The following is an 8,958-nucleotide window of genomic DNA, read 5'->3' as shown; positions in this document are numbered from 1 at the left end:
TGTATGGTTTTCGGATTCTGGCCGACAGCCAGAGCTACGGCACTTGAAATAGAATTCAGCCAAAACACGGCAGACAAGTCAGGCATGTTTGGAATCAGTCCACAACACTCCTGATTGGTTCATATAAACATCATCGAAGAAACCTGCCAATGAGAACTGTCCGCGCCTGTCGTTCACATTTGAAACATCCAAGTCAGTTTGAGCGGGTCTCCTCCTGCTGGAGCTACAGCTATCTGTGTGTCTGCTACAGGAGTTTATGGATTCATATCGGGATCTTTTTACATCTACACGTTAAATATGAGCATCGGGACGTCAACAAAGAACAGAAGACTTGAGATCTGGTGAGTCCTGCAACTGTAATGGAGTTAAACATGTGTTTAGATAATCCTTACTTAGTTTGTGAATGTTTTATTTTTTATTTAAGGTTACGTTTCTTCTTCTAGTTAGCTGAGTTTCTTCCCGTTAAGTTGGTATGCATAATTAATAGGTTGTTAAATGTTAAGAAGCCCTGAGATGCTGTTTCTTGCAAGATGTTGCGCCCGGGAAACCCGGCTTAACATGCGGCTGCTAACGTTAGTTTACAGTTTATTGCAGTGCCGCCCCCCCCACCCTCTCGTCTCCAACACGGGAGAATTACACATAAACATGCAGTGGGGTGTCACAGTGTTGTCGCCAAGTTTAATGTAAAGTTTCACAGCTTTCTTACAGCGGAATCTAGTTTGTTAATGTTCAGTAGCCAACAGCTAGCATAGCATAAACAGCTAACCGCTAACGTTCGGCTAACTTGCTAGTTAACTCTGCTCTATATATTACACGCTAACATGACTAGCTAATGTCACACTGTGAACTAAAATACTTTTTGTATTACTACATCATACATGCTTGGTCCAAATCACTGCTAAAATTAATTATTTTTGAAAATGTATAGTAAAGAAACACTCAGCCATGCATGAAATAACATGGCAAAAGAATACGGGTAATGTTTGACCCATGTTGTGCCTTAGAAGTGTAGTGATACAAACATGATTTTTATTCAAAAAGTAAGAAAGGGACAAATAAAAATTAGAATTGGTGTTGATCCAAAACATGTTAATTGAGGAATACCTGGGATCCTGAATGGTTAAAGTAATTTATTGCAAAGATATTTACAATTAAAACTAATTCGGGTCACTTTTGACACATGTTGGTTGTATGTTGTGTAACAAAGGGTTAACATGACAGCTGTGATGTTCACTCTTTTGACCAGTGGACAGTGAGGACTATGGAAGAGAAGATGTGATGGCTTTGTGTGGAAAGCTGCTAACGCCAGCCTGTGTCCCTCATCAGTCTCTCCAGGCAGCACCCAGCTATTCTTCCATCTTGCAGATGAAAAGACTTTGATATGTGAGTAATAACTAACTTGTGTCTAACATAATATTGAATGTGGTTTAGTAAAGTATTTAAAAATACCCCACATTGTACATGTACAGGACAATCAGACCTTGTTCAACAAAGATCATCAGACAATTGTTTTGTCTTTAAGGTACAGCTGCAGCAGAGAGTCTTGAGTTTGAAGAAAACACTAACATTTTATTTAGTGTTGTTTAATCAATCAATATTTACTGGTCTTGAATTTCCTCACTGTATTACAAAATGCTCGAATCTTATTGTACAGGAACATTATGCAGATTTCATCACCTGAAGATAAAAATATAGATTCAGCGATATGTACCATTTTAAGGAAATAGACTGTTAGCGGTATTTACCAAAACTCCGCAGCTGTAGCTAGGCGCTGCTAATGAAAACTCAAGTGCTCAATTTGTTGGTTTTTCTTTTTTATTAAGAATTGACCAAGAATATCTTCCTCTTCGAAATCCCAGTTGTACTTCGCTAACACGCAGTGCCTGGGAGGGTGCGTTTGATTGTTCCCACAATAGTGCGTGCGTGCGCTTGTGCTTCAAAGGTCCATCATACAAGATGTAGGGGATCTATTGGCAGCTGCTGATAATAACATCCATCATTATGGTTTACTAATAGTTATCACTTCACTTCCTCCTCCAGCATCTGGACACAGCAGGAATCTACGCCAGGATCCTGTTTGTGGACTTCAGCTCTGCCTTCAACACAACACTCTGGCTGGAGGCTGCGCTCCATCAGGACCAACACCTCTCTCCCTCAGGACCAGAACCTCTCTCCATCAGGACCAACACCTCTCTCCATCAGGACCAGAACCTCTCTCCATCAGGACCAGAACCTCTCTCCATCAGGACCAAAACCTCTCTCCATCAGGACCAAAACCTCTCTCCATCAGGACCAAAACCTCTCTCCATCAGGACCAACACCTCTCTCCATCAGGACCAAAACCTCTCTCCATCAGGACCAGAACCTCTCCATCAGGACCAACACCTCTCTCCATCAGGACCAAAACCTCTCTCCATCAGGACCAAAACCTCTCTCCATCAGGACCAACACCTCTCTCCATCAGGACCAAAACCTCTCGCCACCTCAACAAGGCCCCCTCCCCCCCCCACTGACACTTTACCTCAGCCACAACGCAGACTCTATGCATTACATAATGGAGATCACAGGATGGTAAATAATGCAATGTTTAAATATTGCTTACTGCACATATTTTATATTCTATAATTTATTGCATTCTATTTCGATGTAAGTTACTGCTTTATTTTATTTCTATCTTACTATATTTTTATTACAGTGTTCTTAATATAGTTCGCTATCTGTGTACTTTTAAAAAAAATGTATTTGTATGTCGTGTGTCCAGGTGTCGTGGTGCACGACACCTAGTCAAATTCCTCGTACGTGTGAACCTACCTGGCAATAAACCCATTTCTGATTCTGATCGGTTTGTCCTCTAGGTTGCACTGCCATGTCTACAGTAGCGCAGAATGGACAGAGGAAACATGATTGGGCCTCAAGTTTTTTGCAGCCAATATTCATTATCCTACAGGGGCGGCTAGTGGAGTACTTCGTGACCACAAAGTGTGAACGTTGTGATCAGCTGTTTTAGCGCAGTTCTCCAGTGAAGGGGGGGGGGAGTCTCCCTCCGCAGCCGGTTGGCGTAGTTTGGGCACAATTCCGTTGTACAGACCGACGTTAACAGCAGCCCTGTCTGTGCACACGGAGACCGACTCTGTCGTCCGGTGATCTAACCGCCTTCTGGAAAAGCTTCACAAGTACGTCGGTAAGCAAATGCGCTTTGTGACACAAGTGACGGTACGCATTTCAGATTACGCACATAATCTGCGTACCCGTTATGTGCACCCCTGTACTACAGCAAAAGTATTCTCCGTCGGGACTTCCTGCAACAACACCACGCCGTTATCAAAGATGTTCTATTGAGAAGACGATCACTACGTGACAAAAGTTTTCAAAACCGTGGCTACTGAAATCAATCTGACTAACTGCTGTCTGTGCAATTTACTCTGCGCGAGTTGGCAGACTTTATTTTGCTTCCTTTAACATCATTTTTCATGGTGGGGCTAAGCCATTTCTTGGTATGGGTGTAGCCTACCCCAGCCATACCCTGGCGCTGCCACTGGTGGCACGTATGGGGCGGGCCATTCTGCACATGCGTTAAATGCGTTAAATATTTTAACGCAATTAATTCAAAAAATTGATTACCGCCGTTAACGCGATAATTTTGACAGCACTAATTTTAAGTTTTCAGAGTAATTGTTTCCTACAGAACATTTTGTGATGTCATTTTGTTGAACCTGTTTGATTGGAAAATGTTAGAAAAAAGCTGTAAGATAACAGTATTCTAGCTGTAGAACTTTAGGTTCTGTATTTATTTTAGTGTTTGATCATACAAATCTAATAAAAAAAATGTAAACTGTTTTTCTCATCAGAACTTTATTTAAAGGGGACCTATCATGCAAAATGCACCTTTGGACGTCTTGTATACATGAATATGTGTCCCCGGTGTTCCAGGGAACTCACCAAGTGTCAGAAAACACAACCCTCTCTATTTTCCTCCTTCGCCAAATCTCTAAAAAAGTGGCTGAAACGGATCTGAAAAAAACGGATCCAGATTTCAACACTTTCCTACGTCACAAAGAGACGTGCTCCGCTTATTGGTCAACTCTCCACCTATCAGGGGAATGAGCCACGGCCACGTGCATTGCCGGGATCAATACCAACCATCCGGGAGCAGGCCAGTGAGGACACATCCAATTTTGAAGCTGTAAGTTTTTATTTAGCGGTGTTTTTCCTGATAAAGCTATCTCTAGCTTGTAGTATGTAGCATGTAGCATGTAGCTTCGCCGTATCAATGTCGCCTCAAACCCAAATAGTAATCGGTTAGGTGTTTATATGTTTTTATAACATTTTATGTTGTACGCTCCGCAGTCTTTGCTTTGTCTTTTATTTTAATTATCAGGCATTTGCTAACATGTTCAGACATACTGCAGTAATGGCGATCTGTGTGAAGGCTGTAAAGCCACGCCCTAGCCGATAACACAAGTATTTATTCTCCTATTTATTAGTATTTTGTATCCTCTAAAATCATATTGAGTAAGTTATAATAACAAACGTAATCTTCTGTAGGTAAGTGCCGTTTTTTGCAGCGTTATATGTAAAAGCTTTTGTGATTGTAGTCTGTAAGAACGATCAGATCTGTAAGCTAAGCTACGCTACGCCAATGAGACATGCCGTTTTTTGCAGCGTTATATGTAAAAGCTTTTGTGTGTTTACTTGTTTGCGCACATGAATATAAATGGGGGTGTGTGAGGATACAACACTGTGTATGTATGCGAGGGGACACACACACCACGAGTAAAACAGAACTAAAGCCCCGTTGGTCTGTTGTTGTTGACGAGGCCTTACCTAGCAACAGGCTAATTAGTGGCTAGCACTCATTACAGTCAGTCTACTGAGCTCAGCCCCTCTCCAACATATCATCTGTATTGAGTCAGAAACACAGCATGCACGTTACGGTTCAAAACTAACTCAGATTGGAAAAGGCTAAGCAAAGAGCTTTGCTAAATAGAGAGTTTTAAGCCCCATCTTTTGGGATTTCAGACTATATTTATCCAAATAGTATTTTCTCATCCTGAATACTAAATTGAGATGATTTTGTTCTAACTATGTTTTCTTCTTTACAGGCCAGCACCTCACATACTTACTAATTAGTGACAATTTGTACATCCTTTGCTATTATTTACATTTTTTTTATCATGGCGGAAATGAAAGACTGTACCTGGCAGCCCTGCACTACAATGAAAACGCTGAGCGTGCACAAGCCACTACATCCACTGGAAACCCTCTATATAAACTGCAGTTCCCAAAGGCCAGGAAGGGAGAATGCAGAGCAAAACCAGTAAAGACTGACCCCGCATTCCGTAAGTGTTTAAAATATTTATTATACAACTATTTACAAATATAAAATTAGAAAGAACTTTCAGTTTTTTACATGCATATACTAATCTAAACCACATTTTTTGTTGTGCTTTTTTTTAAACATTGCACAGGCTACGTGGCCAACTTGATGGACCTCATCTTCGACCAAGTCTTTGTGGACCCTGCACCATTATGAGCGACCTGACAGGGACGAGGTCATCGCCGGGTATGCTACACGGTTCAATTTGGCTGCTGTCTGAACCCAACATCGACATTTTGCGGATCAGGAAACTCCTGCCTCCTTGAGGACAACGCAGGCCGGAATCACCACTCTGATCCTGCGTCCAAGGAAGCCCCAGCACCAGCTCACAAAGCTTCTGTAGGCTAGATACCTGTGACGCCTGAAATCATTAAAAAAAATATTTAGTGTAATTTATACAAAATACAAGTACATTTCGTTTTTTTTTATGGGTTCAAAGAACCGTTGATTTTGACAATAAAGTTCCGAGTTGATATCAAATGTGTCGTGATTATTCATGTTTGGATGGGTAAAGAATATTCTGATTTCAAAAGCATAAGGTTGTGTGTGGACTTTTTTTGTCGTACACATGGGTGTGTTATGCCATTGCTGTGTAATAATATATATATATATAATAGTACATGTACAATGAAAGATTGCATAAAGCCATATACACCAGTATTTATTTCCATGAACAATATTAGCATTCGTTTTACAATTTCAGTCAAAAGAAACAAACCACTCACTGCTCTATTTGCCTCAACTGTAGTCCACCATGTTCAGCTCTGTAAATATTCAATGCATTCTGCAGGGAGAACACATTCAGGCACACAGGCTCCAATCCAGGATGGTCCACCATACAGGTTACAGAGTCCTCAAGTTCCTGCATCCGTCTTGACACCTAGTGTGATAAACATATTGAATGACATGTTAAAAATGCATTCTCTAAACAGACAACTTAGTGAAGCTATCAAAAATGTTACCTGTGGTATCTCCATGCAGCACACATTCTCCGTTCAGAAGGCATCGTGCCGCAATTTGCACATGTACACCTGTAGAAAGAAGTCAATAACTGAGCTTTTAAAAACACATGAAACTACACACACTGCTGACAACTGAGGTGTTGTTGGAGTTATACTTTTTATCACTAAGTTATTGAACTTTCCAACGGTTGTTGCACGATGTTGGAAGAAAAGGGGTGTAAACTATTAATAAACGCAATGAGGCCATTGTATATATGCTGAAAATATGAATGTCTCCCTTTATAAATATATATATGTATCGCTGTTTTTGCGTTACAAGCTCTAAGTTATAAACTGTACACATAGCATTCTTGCTAATTAGCCAAAATATAAACGGAATAAGTAGCAATCATCGTAACAGAGTAAAATAAATAGGAACAACAGCTTGTCAACTAACCATTCAGAAACGTCCTGCTGCAACCGAGATTTTTGCACCTCCACCAAAACCTCCGCTGCTTCAGGGTCAATCTCTGGATCAAATTGATAATACGCTTGAACACATGCATTGCTTTGAGATGACATGTTTATTCCACACTCGTAATCACAGAAAGCATGGTAACGTGACTCTCGCCGGCGCATGCCCCGCTCTTCTGCAGGGGGCGTGGTCAGCTGCTGCTCAGAATTTTCAAAGACAGGCTTGGAAAAGAGCGAAAATGAGCGAAACGAGGCATGGCTAAACAATGATCTGTTTGGTATTTTGAAAAATAAAATGTATAAATATACCTTATATAGGTATGGTCATACACTATATCATTTAAATATAGCATGATAGGTCTCCTTTAAGGTATTTTAATGTAACAATTTAAGACAATGGATTTTGAAAAGAGAGGAAAGTTTCCTCTAAAATCTTTAAGGACAATTTCTGTATACTAATTGCTTTTGCACTTTATTTCAGTTAATGTACTTTTACTTTAATTTAATGTTTTTTGTTTGGCAGCCGCTGCTGCCAGTCATTTGACCGTTTTTTTACGGGTTTTTTGCCCGTAGAAGTTTTAGTGCTGTACTTTTATTAAATGTTATTGACTGTAAAAAGAGAGGATACATCTGTAAAATTACAGTGTTTGCACGTTAAAATATTAGTGCTGTACTTTTATTAAATGTTATTGACTGTAAAAAGAGAGGATACATCTGTAAAATTACAGTGTTTTCCTGTAAAATCTTTAAGGACAATTCCCGTATATTAATGGCTTATTCACTTTATTTCAGTTAAAGTATTTTACTTTAATTTAAGGGTTTTTGTTTGGCAGCCACTGCTGCCAGTACTTTGACCGTTTTTTTACGAGTTTTTTTTTTACAGTGTATATATTGTGGCAGACCGGCTGTGTGTGTGTGTGTGTGTGTGTGTGTGTGTGTATATTCTCCCACACCACTCCGCTCCTCCGCTCCCTTCAGTGGCTTCCGGTAACTGCTAGAATCCACTTCAAGACACTGGTACTTGCTTACCATGCTGCGAATGGATCTGGCCCTTCCTACATCCAGGACATGGTTAAACCGTACACCCCAGCGCGTGCACTATGCTCTGCATCAGCCAAACGACTCGTTGCGCCCTCGCTGCGAGGGGGACCCAAGTTCCCATCGGCGAAAACACGTGGGTTTGCTGTCCTGGCTCCAAGATGGTGGAATGAGCTCCCCATTGACATCAGGACGGCAGATAGCTTGCACTTCTTCCGGCGCAAACTGAAAACTCATCTCTTTCGACTCCACTTCGAGCGTTAGAACTATTAACGAAGCACTTTTATACTAATAAAGGACTGGCTTACCTAAAGCCAGTTGAGTAGCACTTGAAATGTTTGGCTCTATGAAACCTGATGTACTTATATGATTCTGTTTTCTTCAAGGTTGTGTCTTCCTGGTCGAATGTACTTATTGTAAGTCGCTTTGGATAAAAGCGTCAGCTAAATGCAATTGTGTGTGTGTGTGTGTGTGTGTGTGTGTGTGTGTGTGTGTGTGTGTGTGTGTGTGTGTGTGTGTGTGTGTGTGTGTGTGTGGATGACCTGGATAAAGTCACATGGTCACACAGGTTGGCAGTTTATTGAAGTAAAGTTTAGTTCTGAGGTCTGACATCACTTCATTCCCATTGTAACATTAAGTTAACAAAGCACTGAAGAATCTGCTACAAAACTAAGATAAGATGAGATGCGATACAATACGATATGATACAATCAGATGAGATATTCCTCTATTGATCCCCTTGGGTAAATGTGGGTGTCATAGCAGCATGGGGGAGGGGGGTATAGGTATGGGCAGGGTAATAGCAGAAAGAAAGAAAGAAATATAGAATTAGATCTGAATATAAAAAGATGAGAAAAATGTGAGAGGGATATAATAACCATATACCGTAATAATCGTGTGTGTGTGTGTGTGTGTGTGTGTGTGTGTGTGTGTGTGTGTGTGTGTGTGTGTGTGTGTGTGTGTGTGTGTGTGTGTGTGTGTGTGTGTGTGTGTGCAGTGGCAGCACATATCAGACCCGGGCCGGGGGGCGGGGCCTGGATACGGCCCTGTGTGTAGCTAAGGTGAAACCTGGGAGTGGAAGAAGGAGAGAAGTGACGAGGAGAGATAAAGAAGAGGAGGATATTTTTG

General features: G+C 41.0%; 1 long non-coding RNA gene across 1 annotated transcript; it reads left to right on the top strand.

Moving 5' to 3' along the window:
- Nucleotides 1-281: 281 nt before the first annotated feature.
- On the top strand, nt 282-2,293 carry LOC117546961. The gene is made up of 3 exons (XR_004569103.1): nt 282-341; nt 1,327-1,383; nt 2,041-2,293. It is a non-coding gene; the product is annotated as an uncharacterized LOC117546961 (long non-coding RNA).
- The last annotated feature ends 6,665 nt before the right edge of the window (nt 2,294-8,958 follow it).

The sequence above is a fragment of the Gymnodraco acuticeps genome, unplaced genomic scaffold (genome assembly GCF_902827175.1).
Source record: "Gymnodraco acuticeps unplaced genomic scaffold, fGymAcu1.1, whole genome shotgun sequence".
Lineage (NCBI taxonomy): Eukaryota > Metazoa > Chordata > Actinopteri > Perciformes > Bathydraconidae > Gymnodraco > Gymnodraco acuticeps.
Note: the sequence above shows the minus strand (reverse complement) of the source record. Positions and strands in the feature narration are given on the sequence as shown.